Raw genomic sequence first — 25,568 nt, 5'->3', positions numbered from 1 at the left:
ACAAACTCACAAAAAAATATAAAATTTTCCTTAAACATATGAAAAGATGCTCAACTTCTGTAATAGGAAAATGCAGATATTAGATTGGCAAAAGTTCAAAAGCCTGTGAAGAAACAGGCATTCACATTGCTGGGAGCACTGCGACATGGTGCAAGGTCGATGGAGAGGAAGCTGGCAGTACCTAACAAACTTATGTATGTGTTTATCCTTCAATCCAGGACTTTACTCTGCATACAAACCTTTAAGCCTCCAATACAAAAATACATATACTCAAGCTTTATTCACAGCAACATTATCTGTCAACTACATAAGATTGGAAGCTACCAAAATGTCCAAACAGAAGCCACAGTGACCAAACCACGTTATAGACACACAATGTGCACACCATAATGCAGCTATAAAATAAACACATAAATAAAATAATGACGACCTCTAGGACCCAATATGGAGTACTTTCCAGGATACATTTTTGAGTGAAAAAAAGAAAAGTACAACAGTACATACATAGTATACTACCTTCCTTGTATGAAAGGGAACTAAGGAAACATACACATATCTTCTTACCTTCACAAAAAGAAACTAGTGAACTAGTGAATTATCTACACGGGGGCCGGTGGGCAGGATCAGTTCAAAGGGACATTGGAAGAAGTGACATTTCCCTGAGTGCACCTTTTTGCATGGTTTTTTGACTTAGGGAAGCAAGCTGAATAATGTTGAAATCAACATCAAATCAACACGGAGGTGGCGGACCAAACAAACTGAAACAAATGAACTCAGGTGTTATTTAAATAAATAAAACCACACCAAAAGGAGAAATTTGACCATTTAACCCCAAGTTAAAATTTAGCAGCACATCTTGTCAAAAAAACCTTTTATATTGGCAGGGCCTTATGTGATGTTCCCTTTTTCATTCCTGATATTGGTTACTTGTCTTTTTTGAAACTGATTAATCTCACCACGTGTATTGATGTCATCAGTATTTTAAAAGAACAGCTCGCATTGTAGATGTCCTCTTATGTATATTTGCTTTCTATTTTATTAACTTCTTTCGTAATGTCTGTCTACTTCTTTAGGGTTTGGTTTGCTGTTCTTTTTCTAACTTAGATGGATGCTTTTTTCAGCTTTTCTTCTTTCCTAACATGCATTTAAACCTATAAATTTTCCTCTAAGTATGACTTTATCTGCACTGCACAAAATTTCAAATATATTTTTATATGAACTCTGATCAAACTATTTTCTCAATTTTTCTAATTCCCATTGTAATATACCTACGACCTATATGTTATTCAGAAAAGACTCACTAGTTTCATTTTGCTATTGATTTTAATGTAATTTAGAGAATGCTATTCTGTTTGATTTCAACCCCCTGAAATATACCGAGACTTGCTTTTGCCCTACAAGCTGACAGCTTGGCTGAATGTCCACCTATGCTGCTAAAGAATGCGTATTCTGCAGTTGTTACAGTGTCTAGATGCAAGGCAAGTTTATTAATTGTGTTGTTCCAATCTTCCATATCCTTACTGAATTTTGTTCCATCAGTTGCAAAGATAATGCAAAAAAATCTTCCTCTATGATTGTGAATGTATCTACTTCTTTTAAAGCTTGTATTAGTGACTAAAATTCTTTCTCGATGATCTAGACTCTCTATTATAGACAATAGAAAGGTAAATAACCAATAAAACAACTTCTATGCCAGTAAAAAATGGCAGCCTTTTTTTTCCAGCTAATTATTATCCAAAATCATCTTCTCTCTCAAAAATAAAAACCATTTTACAGACATCCTCCAAACTTTAACTGGGTCATATCCCAGTAATTCAAGACAGCAGCTCAATTTGTTTAATTCCTCAGAGGTACATTTTACAACTAATTCCTGCTGCTGGGCTCCTGGGGAGAATCAGCAGTGCTCTACATTCTATAGACAAATTACTGAGACTTTCATCCACACCACAGTTACTTTGGTCCTCCTCTCTGGCCAGATGGCAGATGTCGTCCCCCTCCTCCCTTTCAGTGCTCCTTGGATTGTACCCCACTGGGTCTCGACACCGTCTTAGAACCACCCTCCCAGAGAGCCCCTGTTATGATCTGCAGCCCACTGCCACCTCTGCTCTACAGCAGAGTCTCTGATGATCTGGCTGAGTGTCTGTCTACGTGGTCCTTCCAAGAATCTCGGCGCTAAGGTACAGAAGGACCACCTATTCAAATCAGTCTCGATGAGCGTCCTCCATTTTTCTCAGAGCAGGCATCATCTCCCAGTTTGGATCAAGCACCCTCCTGTGCAATCCCAGGACACCTTCTCCTTTCCCATCTGAAGTGATGCACCACAGAGACTTTTCACTTTCTCAGCTAGTACACTATTGGCCCCTCAAGCACAGATACCATTTCTTTCATGCCGATATTCTCAGCATCTCGCACTGTCTAGCATATACACACACTCTTTCACGCTTGCCCCTCCAATCTAGTCCCCACACAACACTCCCAGTGGTCCTTTTGAAATCTAAGTCAAAGGATATATCATTTTTCTTTAAAGATTTTAATTAAAATATAGCTAACACACAATGTTATATTAGTTTCAGTTGTACACGATAGTTATTCCACATTTAGATACCTAAAGAAGTGATCGCCATAAGTCCAGCCACCACCTGACACTGTACCATGCTACCACAATATTACTTACTATATTCCCCATGCTGTACATGACATCCCATGACTTAACTTTATACCTGGAAATGTGGACCTCTTATTCCCCTTAAACTTCCCCCCCCCTTTTTAATTTTTCAATTACAGTTGACATTCAATATTATTTTATATTAATTTCAGGTGTACAGCCTAATGCTTAGACATGTATATAATTTAAGAAGTGAATCCCCCTGACTAGTCTAGTACCCACCTGGCACTACACATAGTTATTACCTACCATTTTATTGACTGTATTCCCTGTGCTTTACTTTACATCCCCACGATTATTTTGTAACTTCCAATTTGTATTTCTTATTCCATTCACCTTTTCACCCTGCCCCAACCTCCCTCCCATCTAGCACCCCAACAAATCTAGTCCCCATCTGGCACCATACCTAGTTATTACCATATTATTGACTATATTCCTTATGCTGTACCCTACATCCCCATGACTACTGTGTAACAACCAATTTGTACTTCTTAATCTCTTCCCCTTTTCACCCATCCTCAACACCCCCTCCCGTCTGGCAACCATCAAAATGTTCTCTGTATGTATGAGCTTGTTTCTGTTTTTCTGTTGTTGTTCTTTAGATTCCATATATAAGCGAAATCACATTGCGTCTGTCTTTCTCTGTCAGACATACTCCACTCAGCACAATACCTTCCAGGTCCATCCATGCCGTCGCAGATGGCAAGAACCCAGCAATATTCCATTGTTTATATGTACCGCCTCCTCTTTATCCATTAATCCATCCACGGACACCCAGGCTGCCTCCACATCTTGGCCATTGTAAACAATGCTGCAATGAACATATGGCTGCACAGGTCCGATTTCTTTGGATAAACACCCAGAAGTGAGAATACCGTCCTTCTTTGTGTCCTGTTATATAGCCTTTGTTGTAAAAAAGGCTATTATCATTTCTATGCTCACAACCTTCAATGGCTTTCCATCTCACTCTGACTACAATGCAAAGTCCCACCACCATCTGCCGGCCCCTTATTACCTGTGTGGCCATACACCCCACTGACTCATCCGGCCCTCCTTGACCACAAGGGCCTTTGCACTTGCTGTTCCTTCCCCCACACGACTCTTTCCCAAAATATCTGTCTGACCGGCTCACTCCTTCATCTTAATTCACACCTCTGCTCGAACGTCACCTCCACCTCCGAGACGCCTTCCTGACTACACTCTGACTACACAATCCAGACACTCTCCTCCCTTGCTTACTTTCTTTTCTTCACAGCCATTATACGACGCATATTAATGTTGTTTCGTTATTACCTTTCACCCCCACTAGAATGTGATCTCGGTAAGAAAGGGCAGAAATTCATCCTCTAGAACTGTGACGGGTCAGATAGTAAATAGTTTACACTTGGCAGGTGAGCGGTCCCTGTCCCAACTACTTACCTGTCTTGGAACAGGAGGCAGCCACAGACAATACACAAAAGAATGGGCGTGTCTGTGTTCCAACACAATTTTCTTTACAAAATCAGGCAAAAGGCCAGGCTGTAGCTCACCAACTCTTGTTCTAGAACAAGCCTGGCATACAGTACATTGACTCTGAATTAATCAGAGGCCTCTAAAGCTACCTTTAATTGACGACATAAAATAGCAGCACTCCAAGCTCATCAGAAAAGAAAATGTCAAACTAGCTTCTACACATCTTTCACCAAAAAGTCCACTTGAGATGAATTATATTCCTGAAGGGCTGTTTGAAGGATATGCAATGTATTCATTCTTGCGACTGGAAAGTATATAAACGGTGTTAGTTTGAACCTCTGCAGAAATGTTTTTAAGTTGCATTTTAACTTCCTGTAAAGACATGACAATGAAAAGCACTGTTCTAAGCGCTGTAAGCATGTCACTGAGCACATCAGCCATTACAACTTTCAGTGTAACCTACACAGCCCAAGTGCGAAGTCGGGAAACATATTAAGGAAAGGAATCTGGTATGTTGGCCATGGATGGTGAGCTGAGGATGTTTCCCTTTCATTGTGGCTATCAGGATGCTCGGCCGAGCTCCTAGCCGGCCTGTGGCAGACTGGTCATGTCACCATTATCCATGTCCTCTCTTCTCCAGGGTTCCTAGGGAGGCTACGTTTTTTAGCCTGAAGTAAGTTAAAAGAGGCTGTGTCTGAATACAGCAAGTGGGTCCTTAAAACCTCCCACAGGACTGCGCTCTGCTCTGTCCCCACCCACCAGCTGACTGAGCAGATTCCCACTTCCTACTGGAGGCTGAGTCACCAGGTGGAAAAAGCCTGATTACCTGAACAGCCCTGTGGAAGACCACCCCAACGGTGAACCCTAGTGTGGGTGAGAAACAGATGCTTTTTGTGGTAAGTCACTGAAATCCTGCAGTTATTAGAGTCAGCCCACTATATGTAAAACACTCACCTGGGATGCTTGACCCTCACTGAAAGTGTAGGTTTTACTGTTTTAATTCCTGATGCTCAAATAATTTTGATTCTCATTATTTATATTCAGCTTTATTATTATGAGTATTTCCTATAAACTAATTCAAATCTCCATTGTTCATGTTCAATAAAATAATAAGCAACTCAAACAATAAAAATTTGGATAATACATATGTGTGTGTATATATGTATACATGTATATAATATATATATTTAAACAAAACTCTATTCCTAACTTTCACTTGTACACAGTTGATCTAAGTTATATCACTGCCCAAAAAGAGAAAGCAGAAGAGAAATAAATAATAAGCCCTACAGTGCAAAGCAATATATTTCATCTCAAATGAAATTTGACAATCATTTGAAACCAAATAGCCTAAGAAATGAAACCACAAACTTCTAAACGCCTGTCTACCAAGAGGAAGTACCCATAAATGTAGCTTAAAAGAAAAATTCTGTTTTAAAGCCTGTAGTGCTTAATCCCTATCTAATTCTTTCAAATGAAGTTCTGAGGTTTTGTTGTTTGCATAATTTTTTGAAGGGTAATATGGAGGGAACTGGACATATCAGAAATGGAAGAAGCGTTTAATTAGCCTGTGGGACACAATGAACAAACAGCACAAAAACTATGAAAATTTTAATTACGGCTCAGGCATGAACTTCATTATCATTGATAAGCCTTGTAACCATTCAAAATTACAATGCCAATTTTTTAAAAGGAGTAACATTTTAATAAACTTCCTCCCTGAAAACAATCTCAAAGAACAGTTCACATTTTAGTAAAGCCTTTAGAAACAATGTTGTTTGCTGTGTGCAATTAAAATCTGAAGAGCGGTGACTGAGGAATTTGAGGGCTTCTGTGTATTTCTGGGTTTTAAGTCAAACCCAGGATAATTAATTCTAAACGATGTACAAAAATGGGACACAAATATTATGAAGAACCAAGATATGCTTTAAATTCTATAGGATTGGTTATAACAAAATGTGTTCTATTTCTCTTGAAAATGGACCTGTATCCTGGATTGGAAAATAACAATCCCTCCCCCAAATTAAGACCTCACTTTTGCAGAGACGGAAACGTCTGTTCACTCTTAGCTGTGCAGCAGCCCCGCTCAGAATGGGACAACATAAGCATACATTGCTCCCTCGCTCTGCTTCAACCTTTCTGGTTAACGTCATCCTTCAATTTGGACTCCATACTTTTCTCCCTAAGTGTTTAGACACTTCCTTTCCTGCACCACAGCGAGCAATTTAAATTCATGAGCCTCTCTATAAGCACTAATTCTCAATTGAGGCAAGAATACGGCCCAGCAAAGAGTTACAAAGCCAATTCAGAGCTGAAACTTGCCTAACACGAGACTACATAACAAAACAGGCAAAACAAAAACAAACAAACAAACAAAACCCAAAAGCAAATGTGTCACGTACAGATTTGGGGGAAGCTGAAAAAATAACGATGATATTAGTAGCGCAAGAGGACTCAGACCATTTTTTCAATTCCGTAGTAGTGACAGTGTTAGGCTGATTACATGGTCATGAATCAAAACACATGACATTCGCGGTCAGTGAAAAAATATTTGTTGAGGATCTAGTATGTGCAAAGAACACACACCATGTCATCCATCTCACTGATAAAACACAGCCCCACGGATTCCAGTTCAGTCAGTGACACCCACTCGTTTATAATGCAGTGTAATTTCACGGGACTGTTGACGTCCACAGGATGGGTGACGGCGCTCAGCGAGAGGCTGCTGTGACAGGAAGTACAACGGAACTGCTGCAGCATGCCAATAAAATCTTCAGCGTGCATGAGCACAACTTCTAAAAATCCCACAGAGCTTTCAGGTGCTAGAAAAAAGGACTCAAAGACCAAAGATGACGAAGTCCACGGGAGCGTGGCCAGCAGGCGCAGAGACGACGTGGACGGCTATCGCGAGGGCTAAGGCCGTGACCTAATGACAGTGCTTACAGGACACACGTAAGAGGTTGAGCCACAGCTGGGACACACCTGTGAGCACTGCATGGCTACACAGCACATGCTCTATGGCCCCGGGCACAACAAGGAGTTCACCGTCAGTTCGCAGACAGCGGACTCTGGTTTACCTCTCCAGCTCTGTGACAACAGGAGCGTGGTCCTACCAACAGTCATCACCAGTAACTGCAATTATGCAGAGTAAGGCAGTCAAACATTTGTGGACCAACTGAAAAGAAACACACACTGAAAATTAAAATGAAGAAAAAATTAAAATACATAAAACAGAGAAAAAGTTCCAGAATACATCATACACACCGAAAGCCATCTTTAGATCGATTTCACTGCTGCAGGAGGTCAGAGGGCGTCCTAAGAACTGGCCCATGGGAACATTTCACAAGGAAAAAGTTGAGAAATGATCCCGGAGGCTGAGCTCCGAGTCAAGGCCTAGAAGCTGTAGCAGACCTGAAAGATGAGCAAATGCCTTGGGATATTTGGGATGTTTAAAATTAAAAAACAAAAAACCAGTCACCAGAAGAAAAGAGCTGACCCAAAGAGACAGAGGAACGGGTCCAGGGAAGAAGAAACAGAACAAGGCTGGCTCCAGAGATTAAGAGTGAAATCTGAGTGTGGAAAAATATTCTAATCTGAGGACATCTATGAAGATAGGAGGATAGGCTCTGACACAAAACAAACAGAACTGGCCTTGAGATGAGTAGCAGAGGAGAACAGAGAACAGGACAGCCACAGAGGACAGAACACACAGATACAAGCTCCAGAGGACACCAGGACCTAGAAAAAGGCAAGGCCGTGACTGGAGGCAGGACCCCACTCTCAGAAGGACCAAGCAGTCCTAAGAAAAGCATGCCTTAAGAAAGGGGGGAAAAAGCATCTTAAAAAAACTTTTTTAATAAGAAAATAAAGTCACTGTCGAAAAAACAAATTTACCCTGCACCAACCACGTGTCCCTCTCTAGTGTATACTTTCTCTCCTCTTCAAAGTCAGGTTTTAGAAAGAACAGCCTACCCTCACTGACCACACACACACACACACACACACACACACACACACCCCAGCGCCTTAATCCACAGCAATAAGGCTTCTCTGAGACTCCTCTGGCCAAAATCAGTAAATTATATCCAAGGGCTAAATCCAATGGAAACTTTGAAACCACTATCCAACTGGATCTCTCTCCAGTACCCTCCTCCTGTAGGTTCTTTAAAGGGATGCGCAAATCCCTCCACTGAAAAAGCTCCCTCTTTACCCAACCTCCTACACCCACCACCACCACCACCACCACCACCCTTCTGAAGAGGTATCCACACACACTGGCGCCACTTCCTGGCTCCCAACTCACTATCAAACGCTCTTACAAACTGGCCATCGTGCTTCTTTCCCCAGCACTGTGTTGCCATTGCCGTGATCTACATTCTAATGACCTCCTTGCTGTTAACATCCCTGCTTACTGCCGTTCTCTTGGACCGTGGCTTCCAAGACACCATTCATGTCCCCAGCACCCATCCTTCTCAGTCTCAATGTGGGCGCCTATTCTCCTATCTTCCCAACACAGGAGTTCCTTAGATCTCATTCCACACCATTCCTTTTCTCACTCTACACATGCTTCCTGAACAATCTCATACACTCCAACGGCTCCCGTTAACAAACACAGGCAAAGGCAGAGATGCTAGAACTTTCTCTGTCCACCACACTCTTAGTGTCTCAAGCCAAAAGAAATGGCTATTTAGTGATGGACTCATAAGTGCAAAAACCTTAAGTATTTATGTCCTAACAACTTAGTTGGGGGTGGGGAAGCTAGCATACTTTGAGAGGAAAAAAAGAGTATTTTTATTTCATTTTTAATACACCACAAGTATTTGCTAATGGTGTGTGCACATACTGAGCACCTCAGTTTCTCAAACCCTGGAGTCAGACTGGATATTACCGCTCTCATTTCCTGTTCCATACAGATTTTTCCACACATGGAACAGCAACCACCGCAAACCCAGCTTTACAAAGATGACATCACCGAAAGGAATGTAGTGCAGCTGATTGTAGAAACCGCTCACTACTTTGAACCAGCAGTTCCCACAGGGTTGCCCAGATGTTACACAGGGCTGGGTTTCATTCAACCATTTAATAGCCTGCAGTCTCCCTATGACTTCACTGCAGCACCTCAGCGAAGAGTTTAGGGACCATGGTGCTAAGACTGCTCAAAATTGTCTCCAATCCAGACATCTCCCGATATGCAGGTCCCTAATGCAGCCAACAGTACACTATGTCCCACAGGCACCTGAAACTTAGAAAGGCCAAGGGTAACCCACCTTTTGCCCCAAATGGTTGCTGCTCCCCCTCCTGTTCCATGGCAGCGTCATCTACTCAACTGTCCAGCCAGAATTCAGCAGTGCCCTGAACTCCTGCCTCTCCCAACTCCCACACCACACACACACACACACACACACACACACACACAACCACCACCAAGTCCCAGCAGTTCTACCTCCTCGAGTATCCCTCCTCCCAGTCTTGCCCCTTCTCTCTGTTCTCCAAGGGCAAATCTGACCATGTCCTTCAGCTCAGAATTCTTCAATTGCTTCCTACTGCCCATGAGGGGTCCGAACGCCTTATCACAAGAATACATGGCATGGCCCCTAGTTACTTCTCCCGTCTCACTTTCTGCCACTTCCCCGCCTCGCACTCTCCACCACTGCCACACCAAACTTTGTTCTCAGCTGCTCCAATGCACCATTCTCCCCCAAACAAGCTTCTGTACATTCTCTCCTCCTCCCAGCCTTTGACCAATTCCTTCTCTCCTACTTCTCCGGGAGGGTTTCCTTATCTCTCTGAATAGTCCCTAAGCTTGGGTTTGGAGTTATCCTCTGGGGTCCTGTCCCTGGCCCTTTGCAAAGCACTTAGCATACACTGCACTGCAGCCAATGGTTAATACGGTCTGAACACCACTCCGAACGGTAAGCTCATCTGGGCCTGACAGAGGTATCTGCCTTATTTATCGTCGTATCCCCAGAACACATGATGAAGTCTGAAGTGTCCCAATGAACAAAGCGAAGGAGGAATGGATCAGGTCCCTCAGGTGACGCTCCAGCCCCTCCCCGCTTACTCATCACAGCACTCACTGCACAGAAACTGCGGCTCGGTAAACTGTGAACATCTTAAAAGCTCTTATCTCTTATTTCTGCAACCCCAGTAGGAAAACAGTGCCTGGTACTTAGCAGGCATTCACTAAATAGCTCTGAATAAAAAAGGATACTGAAAAAATTCCGGAAGGCTACACCCCATACTATTACGTGTGGCTACCTCTGGAGAAAGAAAGAGGACGAGGGCAGCAATAAGACGAAAAGGGAACTGACATTTTTTACTCCACGTATCGCTATAGTGATATGAAACTTATTCTACAACATGCATTACTTATGTATATCTTGTAGACAGTATTCTTCTATTACCAGCATAAAATTAAGTCATAGGTAAAGAACCAGCCCAGAAGAAGAATGCACGGACTAAAGGCAGCATTTGGTTGCAAATGCCCAAGAGCAGGTCCCAAGAAAACCTGACCTTAAAGAGGAACACGAGGCACTAAAGAAAAAAAAGACTGGAAAAGAAGCTGAGCAGTTAAGGTCTGTACAGCAATGCAGAGGCACTCCCAAGAACATACAAGGAATGAAAACAGCATATGACTGGAAAACATAATCTGATGGTATTCTTCGAAGAAAGTTCCTGGAACTCTAAAAGAAGACAGCTCATACTGGGCCACTAGTACAGACAGTTCTTTTAATACTTATAATGGCAATTGTTTCAATCGAAACACTCCAATAACCAAAAGGATACCAGCCACGTGCAGCTTTCTGTGGGAAGTGTAAAGTATGCCAAGGAAGACACAATGAGGATATAGAGGAGGCTACAATGTTGGCATGACCACTTAGCAAAGTGTATTCCACTTCTAGTTCTAGAATTTAAAAAATAATGTGGCACATCATTGACTCTTAGATCATAAACAGTAAGCAAACAGATAAAACGCCGTAAAGCAACTTCATGTCAGCAACTGTAAGTGCAAGAGCAATTTTTATATGTAGATAGTTCTAGAACAAGCGTCTTCTCACTGTTTTCAGAAAACAGGGAATACAGGTCAGACGGTAAATATATAAAGTCAATCAAACTTTCCAATACAGTGAGCTTTCAACATCTGAAAAGACAAAACTTTCGTGAATATAAAATAAGATCTTTAAAAATGAGTACTACTGGACACTATTAGAAAGGAGACCAGACACACAATAAGAAAGGCCTATGGGAAAGGTCAAACCCAGCTTTCTTTTGTTTAACCTCTCAAGTAGATAAAAGAACTAGCTTTAAAGAATCATTGCACTGTTTTATGGCTAGAAAAGTAAAGGGACAAAAGAATTTGCCCTAGAGGCAATAGAAAAATAAGTTAATAATACTTTGAACTTAGTTTTGATAAAGATATTTTAAGTTTTAGACAAACCAAATTTTTAAAATGCAAAATATTTCAAATGGCCAGCCCCTCCCTTTAAAAACGTGGATTCCGAATCTCACGTTAAGATTTCATGCCCCATTACGTATTTGGTTGGCATAACTTCAAAGCAAAAACTGGCTTGATTAATTTTCAGTTTCTAAAAACTCACAAATTAATGCTGGCAGTAACTGCGAATTTTAAATTAATCCTCAAGTGAGAAAGAATTCCTATGCCGCCCAATGACATCTAAGAAAATGAGATGATCCTTCATCTTTAAACCCATCGCTTAGTTTCTTAATAATTAAGAACTCTGCTCTCCCCTGGGGAACTATCCCTTGCAGAGAGGCTAAATCAAGAAGAAATCGCCATTGTCTGTAAGTATCATAGACGGAGAGGAAAAGGTTTTCCACTCGCAGAAGCTCTGACGCGGAGGAGGCGCGAGAGCCAGGCGCCGCGGCCCCCGCGGCCGCGCGCAGGAAAGTCTCCCGGGGACGATCCATCCAGGCAAAGCGGCTCCCAGGCGCGCAGCCGTGTCTCCAGTCCTGCGGCGCGTCCCTCGCCGGTGCCCGACCCCCTTCCCTGCACTCGGAGAGCCGAGCCTGTCTGCCGAGGCCGGGAGCCTCGCGGGCCCGCAGCCCGGGAGGAGGGGGCACGAGGCGCGGGGGGCCCTGGGGCGCAGAGGCGCGGGGAGGGCGAAGCCAAGGATGGAGAGGGCCGGACCCCAGGGCGGCGGGCACGCGGGGCTGGAGAAATGCGGGAGAGGAGCGCGAAGCGGGAGGGATGTGAAGGTGCCGGACGCGGGGCAGCCCCGGGCGTCGTGCGTGGGGCGGGTGCAGAGGCCCCGGCGCCACCTGCAGCCGGGATGGCGGGCGCTTGCCCCGCAGCGGGGCAGCGTGCAACCGGCAGCGCCGCGGCCGGAGGGCCAGGAGACCGCGCGGGTGAGAACGGCCGCCGGGCCGCGACGGCGGGAAGCCGCGGTCGGCTGGGGAGCCAGCAAGAAGGATGCAGCCGGGCTGTAAGGCAAGACGCGGGGCGGCGCCGCGGCCCGCAGTGGGCCCCGCCGCCCGCCCGAGCGCACCAGGCGCGATGCAGCAACTTCACTTCGCCACGGGGCTGCGGGGGCCCGGCCCGCGCCTGCCCTCCCCCAGGGCAGCCGCGCGGCCCGGAGCCGAGCAGGGAAGGGGCCGGGACCGGGGAGCCCGGGCGGCCGCAGCCCGCACTCACCGGTCCGCGGTGCCGCCGCCGACGCCGGGGCTGCGCTCCGAGCTCCATGGTCCGGCCGCGGCGCGGCCACCCGGTGCCCCCGCCCCGCACCACACCGCACGCAGCGGCGCCAACGACGCCGCCTCCGGCCCGGCCGCGACCGCAGCCACGCCCCCTCCCGGCTGGGGGCCGGGCCGGAGCAGGAGGGGGTCCCAGGGCCGGCTTCACCAACCAAGGCCCGCTCACCGGGCCGCTTCACTAGGATTGGCGAGTGCCTCATCCAATAGGAAAACGGCAGGGGCGCGGAGCGTCGGCGCCGAGGGGCGGGGGATTGCGGAGGAGGCAGCTTTCACCCTTCGTCCTCCGCGTGGGCTCTGGCTGGGGATTTGGCGGAGGTCCCTTACGGAGTGCAAAGGTAGGGCTACTTTGAACCGAGTTTATCGTAGCTTTTGTATCGCCTCTGCTTACGATGTACCACCCACTGCAATCCCTTTGAATTTCCACCCAAACCCTAACCTCACCTAGCTAGGTTTTGAGGGTCTCCTGGAAACAGCCTTATCTACCTATATGTTGTCAGATGTCCTGCAGCGTTTAGGGTGCAGGCAACCCTGAGAGGATTATAGCCCTGTCATCGGTTGGGTTTATGCCCTTCTCAAGTCCGTTAACATTCTGCCTACAAAATCTCATCTCTTCTACAGATTCTTCCCTTTTTAATCACACTATCTCCAATCTCCCTCCACCCTGTTTATGAGAAAATCCACAGTATCTGTTAAACGTGGGATGTCCCTGAAGCTGCAAAGCTAAGCCCTGTGTGCAATAGAACATAGCCAGGATGTACTCAGGAGGAAATTTAAAAGATGGGTGGAGGAAAGGAAAGGAAAGGAAAAGTAAGGAAAGAAGACAAAACAGAAAAGCCACATATTCTCTCGTCGGTCGTGAAGGAAAGGGATTTAAAGACATCAAATAGAAATGTTATCTTTGTTTTACTTGCATGCCTTTATTCTTTTTGATTTACAAATAAGATCACCGAAAAACTTATAGGATAAAAAGTTCAAATCCCTATAAAAAGTCCAAGAAAAACTAATTCAACTTGTCTTTACAGATGTGTGGTAACTGTCCTGACCTGCTCCAGCTAGTAACAGCCGCTAAATATAGGAAAAATGAATAGCAGTTCATAACAATTTCGGCAAACTTGGCAGCACCAGAAACACAGATGAAAAATCATGCACCCCTCTTCATATGTAATCTATTAATCAACCCATGTTATTTCCAAAGGAAAGATTTTAAAAGCTCTACTTTAAGATGATATATATTTAGTTCCCATATCATGTCAACATGAAATATACTAGTAATTTATAAGGTAAACAGGATTTTAGTGAATTATTTGTGCTCTGTATTTGAAATATTGATACTAGAATGACACATTTCTGCTGAATTCAAAGCTGAATTAGCATTCAAATTAAATGACTTTCCTTCATTTTGTCTTTACTTACCCAGGGGAATCGCTTCCATGTCTACATTGAGGTCATTAATTTAGAACTCAAATATAAGAAGGGATAGGACACGGAGAGTGTGTTTCCAGGGTTGCTAACCTCATTTCCCTCGCTCCTCCCACGTGAGTGATTCCCGCCTTAGATGAACTGCTGCTACACTTAGTTTGCACCCACAATGAGCCCTTACTTGTACTATCCTGAATTGTTCCATATAGGTCAGCCTTATTTCTAATTAGACGGTAAGTTCCATGAGGGTAAGGTCCTTATTCTGTATTCCTGTTTTCCCCCACCACAGTGAAGAACATGTAATAAATATAACTCTATCCTTACTATTGTGTCCATACTATAAAAATTTTCAAGTACAGTACTTCTGTGAACCAGTCCTATAAATAAAAGTTGCTCAAAGTAGTCTTGTTAGGGAGCTAGTGCCTCACACTTAACAATGCTTGAGAAACGTTGCCAAAACCTGGGAGTGAGTTGGTTGTCTGAAACAGAAGCTTGACTGAAGTGCTTACCTAATAGGGGGCGTTTCTTATCTCAAAATAAGAAGTCTGGACACAGCCCTGGGGCTTCCGCAACATCTCCCAGGTGTCAGTATATCTCAGGCTCCTTCTATTCATTAGCTTCTCTGCCCTTGACATGTGACTTTGTCTTCCCTCACAAGATGGCTGCTCCCCTTCTGGGCATTGTGTCACATTCTGGAAAGGTAGGGGAATGAGTAAAGGGCAAAAGATCAAAGAGATGCATGCCAACTGAGTCTTCCCCTTTAAGAATCTTTCTGGGAAGCCCCAACCAGCACCTTCTGCTTGCTTCTTATTGGCTAGACCCATGTCACACTGACCACCCCTAAATGCAAGGGAGTCAGAATTACTAAATATTTTAAGCTGGGGACCTTGTCTGCAACAATGTTGGGGTTCTGTTAGTAAGGGAGATGGGGAATGCAGTTTCTGCCATAGTTGCTGAATAAATGAATACATGATTGGACGCTCACTCTACTTATTCATATGATGACCCACTTTTTTAAAAAAAAAGAGCCATTCAAATCTCAGTAAGAAAACAAACAACCCAGTTTAAAATGAGCCAAAGTTCTGAACAGATACCTCACCAAAGTAGAGATAGCAGTATACAGATGGCAGATAAGCACATGCTCAACACTGTATGTCAGAGAATTGCAAATTAAAACAACAATGAAATATACAACATACCTTCTAGAATGGCTAAAATCCAAAAAGAAAATAATAATAATACCAAATGCTGGCAAGGATGTTGAGCAACAGGGACGCTCATTCACTGTTGGTGGGAATGCAAAATGGTACGGCCACTTCGGAAGACAGAGTGGTAGTTTTTCACAAAGCTGAGCATAGTCTTACCATCTGATCTAGCAATCACGCTCCTTGGTATTTACCAAAATGAGTTGAAAACTTATGTCCACACAAAAACCTGCACCCAAATATTTATTTATAATCATCAAACACTGGAAGCAACCAAGATGTCCTTTAGTAGGTGAATGGATAAAGAAACTGGTACATCCAGACAATGGGATTTTATTCAATGATAAAAAGAAATGAGCTGTCAAGCCATGAAAAGACAGGGAAGAACTCGAAATCAGCATAATGCTAAATGAGAGAAGCCAGTCTGAGAAGGCTACATATTATATGATTCCAACTATATAACATTCTGAAAAAGGCAAAAGTATAGAGATAGTGAAAAAGGTCAGTGGTTGCCAGGAGTTAGAGGGATGAATGGGCAGAGCACAGGATTTTTAGGGCGGTGAAAACATTCTGTATGATATCATAATAGTGGATACATATTATATACCGTGCTTCCCCAAAAATAAGACCTAGCCGGACAATCAGCTCTAATGCATCTTTTGGAGCAAAAATTAATATAAGACCCGGTCTTATTTTACTATAATATAATATAATACAATATAATATAAGACCGGGTCTTATATTAATTTTTGCTCCAATAGATGCATTAGAGCTGATTGTCCGGCTAGGTTTTATTTTCAGGGAAACACGGTATTTGTCAAAATGCTACACTGTAAAACACAAAAGTGAACTTTTGTATAAACTATGGACTTTAGTTAATAAAATGTATCAATGCTGGTTCATGAATTGTAACCACATTTGTTAATAGTACAAGATGTTAATGAAAAGAGAAACTGAGGGGGTGGAGGGATGGGAGTGGGAGTGGGAACAGTATATGGAACACTGTACTATCTGCTTAGCGATTCTCAAATCTAAAACTGCACTGTAAAATAAAATCTGTTAATCATAGTTAGCATAATAAAGTTAACATCATGAAGTTAACATAAAGAGAAAAAAAATTTAGAGGAGTCAACTTTATTGATGGACTTTTAATGCATTCACACACAAATTCTGTTGCCCTTCAACTATTGCTAAATCTAAAAAGTTCTTTATCACATATACTTTTTTAGTTTAGGAGGGGTTACCCTACTTTTTAATATGGAAAATTTTCAAATGTAAAGAGAAGTTGGAGGAATGATACAATGATCACCTACATACCTTTTACCCAGATTCACCGATTGTCTACATACTGCCACATTCTTTATCAGTCAGTCTCTCTGTCTCTCTGTCTTTCTCTCTCTCTCTCTCTCTCTCTCTCTCTCTCTCTCTCTCTCTCTCTCTCTCTGTATGTGCACATGACTTCTTTTTTCTCTCTACCACTTGAAGGCAAATTGCACACACCAAGACACTTTATGCTAAATACCTCAGCATGTATCTCCAGGGTCAAAAATACCTTGATTTTCTAGTGTAGAAGAAGAGACTAGCAAAGCCTGTAAGATAGGCACCTCTAACTGCTCAAGGCTTCCTTACCCCTTTTCTTTCTTTATTTCCCCTTTTCTGTAAATATTTATCCAACCTGGTATATAATGCCCTCATCCCCACGAACTGTTATCATGCTGAAGTAGTAAAATTAAATTTAAGAGCAAAGGAGATGACATGGCATCATGCTAAAGAGAAGTCTGGTGATGCCAGGCAAGCGATCATTTGTGTTCCATGAAATAGTGTGTTAGAAGCGCCTGGTGGAGCTGGGCCTGGACCCACGGGTGACTGACTGCATGCTGGCTGATGTTATTATGACAACCGAGGACGCTCTCAAGCATATTGCTAATAAGATCTTCATAACTATACTGTAAAATCTCTTGAAATGTGCCGTTTTTTTTTCCTCTTTATCCTTGCCTGATCAAAATCTGGGATGAATTTCCAAAATTAAAACGTAGACAGTTTTAGTGTCATCTTTACTTTGTATCAGATGAATCTGATAGTGATGACACAGTGACTTTTTCAATACACTTTATAAATTAGATACTTATTCAGTGATTTGCCTAAGTTCTATCATTACTAAGTCTTTAGTGGAAAAACAATTGTCATTCTTTTTACTTAATAGCATGTCATCTTACATAAAAATTGTAAACTGTTTTGCATTAGGAACTAAGTTCAGTCTCACTTTGGGGAAGCTAAATAACAAGAGTGGTTACTAATTAAAAGAATGTAATTAGAATATGTAAGAAATCAAATTATAAAAGCATAATAATTGTCATCATTTTTGACATGTTCATTTGTACTTGTTCTCAGAATGAAGTGAAATAATGACTATAAATACCAGTTCTCGAGAATTAATTTAGCTCCCTACATAAATCTTTATAAACATGCTTCACTTACTCTAGCTTTCTCTTGAAGGATAGTACCTATTTTTATCTTGACACTAGAGTGAAATAAATACACATATCTACATACTCACACCTCCCAGGAGTAAAATCTTCCCCAGAAAAATGAGAAACTTTATCTTCAATAGGAATCTGAACCCAATTATCTCACGGGGGCAGGGAGAACGGGGCAGTATGTTGATATTAACCTTATTCTCAAGTGAAGAAAAGTATGGGATGGTAAACATAACTAACATGGGTTGAGAATTCACTATTTGCAGTATGGAGTACTTACCATATTTGATATTCGTAACACCTATTGGATACGTGGTATTAGGCCCATTTTACAGAGAAGGCACAGAGAAACTGTGTTTTTCCCAGAGTTACTCAGAATCAGTGGTGTGTGCATGGGAAAGCTGTATTTCCGATGAATCAGGGTAGTTGTGACAGTTACTAAGTGACACACAGCAGTGTGATGTGTACACATTCTTCTGACACCACTGCCAGTATTTCTCGAGTCTGTCCCCTCCCCACTTCCCATCACCTCACCCATGTTGAGGTCACAGTATTTCCAACACATGTCCCCTGACTTCATTCTCCTTCAGCTTGTCTTTACACTACTTTATGGGTGATTTTAAAAATACAGTCCGCTTGCCCTTCTCTGCTGCTCAAAAACCTTCAGAGGCTCTCACCGTCTACAAGATAAATAAAGCCCTTAATTATTGCCCCGCTCCAACCAGTTTCCCTAAAGCATCCTGCCCCTTTCACATTCTCCCCATATGCCTGGGTGTTTCCTGTCTGAATACCCTCCCGGCCCTTCTTTACCTGGGAGGCTCCCCATTCACAGCGGCTCACACTGATACATGCTAGGAATACAGTTAATATTTGTTGAGTGGATTTTCATGATATGATAGAAATAAGTCATAGCCAAGCAATTCAAAAGCACTTAAAGACAGAGCTCCGAGGCATCAGGCTTAGAAATTTCCATGGGGAGCACGTGGAAACAGGCTTCCATCCCCACAAAGGCCACGAAGCTGATGGCAAAGCGTCAGGAGGATGAAAGGTGTCCTGGGAGGCTGTTACTTGGCAGCCTGTGTGTGCTGCCTCCTCCCACGCTGCTCCAGCCCCAGCCCCAGCCCCTTGTCAGCTTCCCTGGACTTCATCTGTAGACACACAGTCCTGAACTTGTTGTGGGGAGAGCGCCTGGATGTGAAGTTACCTGGCTGCTGAATGTGTTCCGGCAAGATAAGCACAGGCCACAATGAGATGCCCTCCGTTGTCTGCTCACTCTGGGCCCCAGAACCTTGTGTGTGGGGGCAGGACGGGAGGGGGAGAGGGGGGTGTGGGAGTGGGAGGGAAGAAACACGGGACCTTGCATTAAACAACTCAGGATTTACACTCCACACCCCCAGTTTACTTGGGAAAGTAACTGAATATCTCTGAGCCCCCATTTCCCTCATATAAAAGTATAGCTGTGCAGTTGCCAGTATTCAGGAAATATTATCCCTCTTTACCCCTCTCCCTCTCCAGATTGCTCTTGTTGGTTTATTAGATCCATGCCCTTCACCAGCTGCAGGAAACCAGGTTTAAGTCAATATTCCACACACAATGCCGAAGGGTTACCTGGAAATGGCTGAACCAAAGCTTATGAAGTAAACTAAAGCTCCCTGTACACATTTAAACAAACAGTAAATAGGGAAGAGGATGGGCCGATGCATTGCAGTAAGGAATGTTTTTAAAAAGCAAACTTCATAGCTTGGTTTTACTGAGGCAACAACCCCGTGCTGGTGCCAATATAGACCGTCCTCTAATTTCTTCATCCCTGCCTGGCACTTATGCTGCCTGTAGCCCCATGTGGACCTTATTTTCATATGATCACAAAAATTGAAGAGCAATGGGTCCAAATTCAGTTATTAAACTCCAGCATCTTCATTTTATTGCTTGCGTTATTGCTATTCCTAATTTGCTCCTGAAACAAATGTACATCACGCTTTTGCAATGCGCAGTCTGCAAAGTGACCTGCTGTGCCCGCCTGGGATGGCTCTTATCTCTGTGCTATTGGAAGGCAGAGTTATATAAGCCCGTTGGGCTTTGAGAGGAATGAATGATGCCCAGATCCCCAGATGGAGGCTACCTGAAGATCTTACTTTCCTTATTGGGCCTTCCCCTGGACGAGCAGGGCCTGGGGCTTTTGCTAGTTAGCCATTCCAAAGTCATTTCTGTGTAGGTTATTTATGCAATGGCGTTTCCTGTAAAATTTAAAGATCTTAACAGTTTGGGGTGTTTTGAAAAATTTATTTTTCCTTAGGAAAACCCTTGAAGAGGGGGTATTTGACAGATGTGTTGTCTAGGACACAACGAAATTAAAGGACTTGCCTGAGGTCACAGAGGAATTTTGTTTAACAAATCCTGATTACCTGAGTTCCCAATCAGGGTCATTCTTGGTAGAAAGGACTGTGTTTTATTCATCTTTGTAGTTCCCACGTCACAGCCACTAGCACTCACTACCCATAACAGATAATCAAGTTTTCTCAGTTACTACAAAGCTCTAATTATACGCAGTAAACGTGTGTAAAAGGAGGCACGGGTTGCAAAGTGCTCCGGAGGGCTCGGGCCACGTATACTGTTTCTTCCTACCATCAAGAGGCATCCCTACAGCGTGGAAAGGGGAAACTCGGGCATGGTTTCAAGTGCAAAACTTTTAAGTCAGGAAAAAAACGTGGTAGGTTCTAGGAGAGAAGTAAATTACAAATTAAAAACCACTGGAACATCATGGAGTAGGAAAATATATCCATCCCAGTGGAAGCATGGAAGAGGTAACATTAAATTTGAACCATAATGGATAGCTGTCACGTGACAAACAGAAGAAGCTGGAGTGGGCTCCTCCAGTGCTCAGACTGGCATAGTTGGGAAGAAGTTGCAAAGTTGGGGGGATGCTGGAGAAAGTTGCGGAGAAGCTGAAAGAAGAGGTTAGGATTTAACCACGTAGTGACACGCAGGTCTTGCTGAGAAATTCAGTCACTATTGCATAGACTATGAAAGGCCACGGAAGGCAGTCTTTCCATTCCACAAGGATATGCAGCCCTTCGGTGGGTCCCAGCACTGTGGAGAAGAGTGAGTTCTGCATGCGTTGGGACGGTTTCTCTCATCCAGGTGGAGGAGGCTGGAGAAGAGAGAGGAGGCAAGATGAGACATATGCTTCTCACCGCGACAGGTAACAAAGACTCAAACTGAGAAAATGACAAAGGGAACAGAAACAAAAGAGCAGTGGGGGGCGTGCTGCAGGGGTACCATCCATGGACTGGAAGTAAGGACATGGAGATTAAAGTGTGGAGATTATTTCAAGGTTTCAAGCTTCTAGGGAGGAGGACGTCCTTACCGGAGAAGAGCAAGTTTGATGGGCAACGTCTGGAGTTTCATGGAGAATGCTGAGGAAATGTATTGGGTGCTATATAAATGAAAAGATAGAAATGCCACAGTCAAAAAAAATATGTCTGCAGAGGTTTACTTATTAGAATCTGAAAAACTGAACTATCCCTCTACAAAACTGAATATAAGGGCAACCCGTCCGAGATTAAATGACTTATTAGGACAGACGTTACAGTGAAACCTTGCTCTCCAGGGGAAACCAAGTGATTTTAGGTAATGTCATCCACTGACACGGATGCATGATTAAATGACTGGATCATATCTACATGGAATATATTAATTTACCCCAACAAAGGTCTGTGCTTCTAAAAGTGCTCTCGCTGGTTTCTATTTTATGTTTTGTCACTCATTTCAATGTGGGCAAGTGTCTAAAGAGCATTTCCTTGCACTTAGGGAAATGTTCAAAAAAAATTAAGTCTCAGCCACCAAGGAATTTTCAGGTTAGTGGAGAAAATCAAGACTATTACCATTAGGATACACACTATTCTAGCGGGTCCTTTGAAAGCGGAGAGGAATGTCTTAAGCGGCAAGGCAGAAAAGAGGGAAACCGGTTGAAGGCTTTTAAAGGAGGAGATTCAAACTCCTAAGGAATGAGGAGGAAGCAGAAGGTCGAGCAAAGAGCCAACTCCAGGCAGAAGTTACACCAAATGCAAGGACATGAAGGTCCATAGTGAATTCAGGTGTCACGGTTAGTTCTGGGTAGCCCCCCAAACTGATGTACATGGCGTGTGTGTGTGTGTGTGTGTGTGTGTCTGTGTGTGTGTATGTGTGAGAAGAAGAGAGGTGTGGAAAGAATTACACAGAAATGAGACTGAGGAGGTAAACTAAGGCCGGTCATATATATTTAGTTGATTTATTTATATAATATTATATTACAAAGAATATTTAAGATGCCTCATCATACATATTCAAGAAAATAGAATTAAAATTAATGAGGAAATCAAAGAATGAACATCTGTGAGATACTGCTGCAATCATGAGTAGTGGTTAGAGGTGGATCATCCATTTGGTTTTGAATTTCCTAGCTGCCAGCCCAAAGAAGAAAATATGACTCACAATATCTGGTAAACAAAAAGAAATCAGTTGCTGAGAAAAAGCAGCTGCACTTGGAATGTAGAAAGTACTCCTTAAAGTTCACTAGGAAGAAATTTTGGGGTTAGGAGCACTGAGACCTAAGAAGTAAAGATCTGGGGAGAACTGCCCTTGAAAGGCCTGAAGCCTGATTCAGAGGGTGAGAGGCTGGCTGCAGAGAGGAGCAAGGCCTCCAGTGTCCCCTCTTTGCGATGTGAGCTTCTTTCCTGCCATTATGAAAATAAATCAAGGTCACACACCAGAGCCTGCAGGCCACATCCAGCCAGCAGATGTGTTTGTCTGGCTGGCACAGCATTTTAATATTGTTGTCTTTTACTGTTGTTTTTACTTTTCTCCCATTAATACAAAAGCGCACATTTGTAACATTTTGAAAATATAGACGGACAAAAAGAAAAGACAAACTATAATCCTGCTCAGAAATTAGCACTAGTCACACCTGCTTTTTATCCTATTCTCTTCAGTGGTTTTTTTCTTCATTTGAATCTTGTAGGCAGGACATGCTGTCTCTAGGTGCCTGGGCCACCTGCTCTTCTACTGCCCGGCCCAAGTCATTGTGTTTCCTATTTGGTCCCAGTGATCCCCAAAATAAAATTCTAAATGATGCGTGATCCCTGAAATGAAATAACAAAGTTAAAACAAACAAACAAACAAAAAAAGTTCAGAGAAAAGAATAAATAGGAAGGTAGTTCAACAGGAGAATAAATCTAGTAAGTAGAGAATAATTCATGGTATTTTAAAACAGCAAGTAAACCTCTTAAAATAATTTATTAAACTATATCAATATTGGAAATAAAAAATGTTTAAATAAAATAGAAACAGGATAAATACAATTTATGCTAAAAGAGATGAAAAATCTAGTCAAAAATTAAAACACAAAAGTAGAAAGGATAAAAGATGAAGAACAAGAAAAGGTAAAGTGATTGCAACCAGAATAAAAACTACAAAGCTAGATGGCCTCATAGAGATTAACAAATCAAAAGTAAAAACAAAATTGAAAAGTAATAGAATTGGAAGTGAAAACAGTTCTAAATAAAATACATCCAAGCATTCTGAAAAGTAAAAAAGAAATGGATTATTAAAAATATAAAAGAGAACAATGAAAGCCACCCAAGTTAGAGCCATAAAGTTCCCTAAAATAATCTTGAGGTACAAAGCTAAAGTACTTTTCCATTAAAATGGAAGAGACCGAAAGGAAATAAACTAGTAGAAAGCATACAGTAGTAGAGACCTTTGACAAAGTCCCTAGTCTCACCTGGCACCCCACACCAGGGATCCTGTTTGTCACAGGGGTGGAGAGTCTCCAGGGCAAAGGACAAGGCCGTTGTTGCCTCCGGCACAGTATCTCCCCCGCCTGACTCTCTTCACTGCTCTTTTCAGCTGGTATCTGAAATCAGCGGTGGCTGGCCTCTCTAATTCAAACATATAGAAGGTACCCAATTCAATCTCAGAAAATGTCCTTCGGGTTTTTTTCACACTTGTCGGTAGAAGACATACTACTTAGTTTATACCGGGTAGAATTTGTGCACAGGCAGTGTTGCCCTAGAGAAATGGAAACAGGCAGGAAAACGGGCAGAGGGAGCAGAGGCTTCATTAGAGGTCCATGGTGTGGTGGGACCTCTCCAATCCAGAGTCTGGACTCCACCTTGACAGGTTTAGGAGACCTCATTCATCAGCGCACTCCACCAAGAGTCCCGCAGTCCCCACAGCAGCGAGCTCAACCAAATAAATGGACTTAGTAGACTTATTTATTCTGAGCAATACAACGCAGATTCATAGGAAAAACAGCTTGTGTTATGGTATTACTGCAGACATGTTAAAATTAGATCTTAGCTTAATTTCTGTTATTGGTAGTTACATTTTGGTGTTTTGATGAGAGCTGAGATTATCTCTTGGTGACACCAGAAGGTATCCTTGGGGCTCCCTTTCTCTTGGGCAAGCAGTCACTGCCCCCTTCTCTGTGTGGGATAGTATGCAGAGACATTATACTGAGTGAGAAGCACTCTTGCTGGCTGACCAACAGTACTTTTAAAAGTTTTCTTAATTCTTCATGTAAAATCAATTTGAGGCTTAGATCTTACTACACATTTTGTGTACTTATGTTCCCTGTGAGAAGCCAAGAAGGATGAAAAATGGGTAAGAGTGTGACTTATTTATGGTTTCTATTTCAAAAAGAAAATCAAAAGCTAAAATTCATCTTATATTTTTGTATCCATCCTTGTTATTACTCATCCTTTCTTCTCACCTTTGCATTCCCTTTTGACAACTCAATTACTTGGCAAAATAGTTCCTAGATGTCCCTGTAAGGATATCCTTCCAAACCCTGGCTTAGGATCCTTAAGAATTTTTACTGTGTCTCTTAAATCATAACGTTGTTACTGGAACAGAGAAGTTATATACAGGTATGCGTGAACCAAAGCCTCCATTCATCCACCCATCCACCCATCCATCCATCCACCCATCCATCCACCCATCCATTCACCCATCCACCCATCCACCCATCCACCCATCCATCCACCCATCCACCCATCCATTCACCCATCCACCCATCCATCCATCCATCCATCTACTCATCCATTCACCCATTCACCCATCCACCCATCCATCCACCCATCCACCCATCCATCCATCCATCCATCCATCTACTCATCCATTCACCCATCCACCCATCCACCCATCCACCCATCTACCCATCCATTCACCCATCCACCCATCCATCCACCCATCCACCCATCCATCCATCCACCCATCCACCCATCCATCCACCCATCCATTCACCCATCCGCCCATCCATCCATCCATCCACCCACCCACCCACCCACCCACCGGCCCACCCATCTGCCCATCCACGCATCCATCTACCCATCCATCTGACTGATCCTCTGTACCTTTCCTTCTTCCTACTTTGGCCTCCTCCTCTTTAACCTCCTCCTCTTCCTTAATGGACCTTTATTTTATCTCTATTCTGGCCACTCTATGAAAGTGCTTTCTTACTATTCCTTTCCTTTTCCTGTCCTGTTTCTGCCGAGCAGACTGACCTCCTGCATGCGATAGGTTCTCTGGAGAGGATCTATTGGGAGATGCACAAGCATGCCTCCCGAGCTTACCTGCACTGGTCATTCTCCACGCGGGCCC

At 43.1% G+C, this 25,568-nt stretch overlaps 1 protein-coding gene across 2 annotated transcripts in view; it reads right to left on the bottom strand.

Moving 5' to 3' along the window:
- The window catches only part of WASF3 (WASP family member 3), a 128,479-nt gene extending 115,583 nt beyond the window's left edge, over positions 1–12,896 (bottom strand). For both annotated transcript variants that reach the window (XM_033104525.1, XM_033104528.1), the window contains exon 1: positions 12,771–12,896. The gene's annotated coding sequence lies outside the window, so the exon portion shown is untranslated. The remainder of the gene's footprint in view (positions 1–12,770) is intronic.
- Between the last annotated feature and the right edge of the window lie 12,672 nt (positions 12,897–25,568).

This window comes from Rhinolophus ferrumequinum, chromosome 4 (genome assembly GCF_004115265.2).
Source record: "Rhinolophus ferrumequinum isolate MPI-CBG mRhiFer1 chromosome 4, mRhiFer1_v1.p, whole genome shotgun sequence".
Lineage (NCBI taxonomy): Eukaryota > Metazoa > Chordata > Mammalia > Chiroptera > Rhinolophidae > Rhinolophus > Rhinolophus ferrumequinum.
The sequence above is the reverse complement of the archived record's forward strand: the minus strand, read 5'-3'. Positions and strand labels throughout refer to the sequence as shown.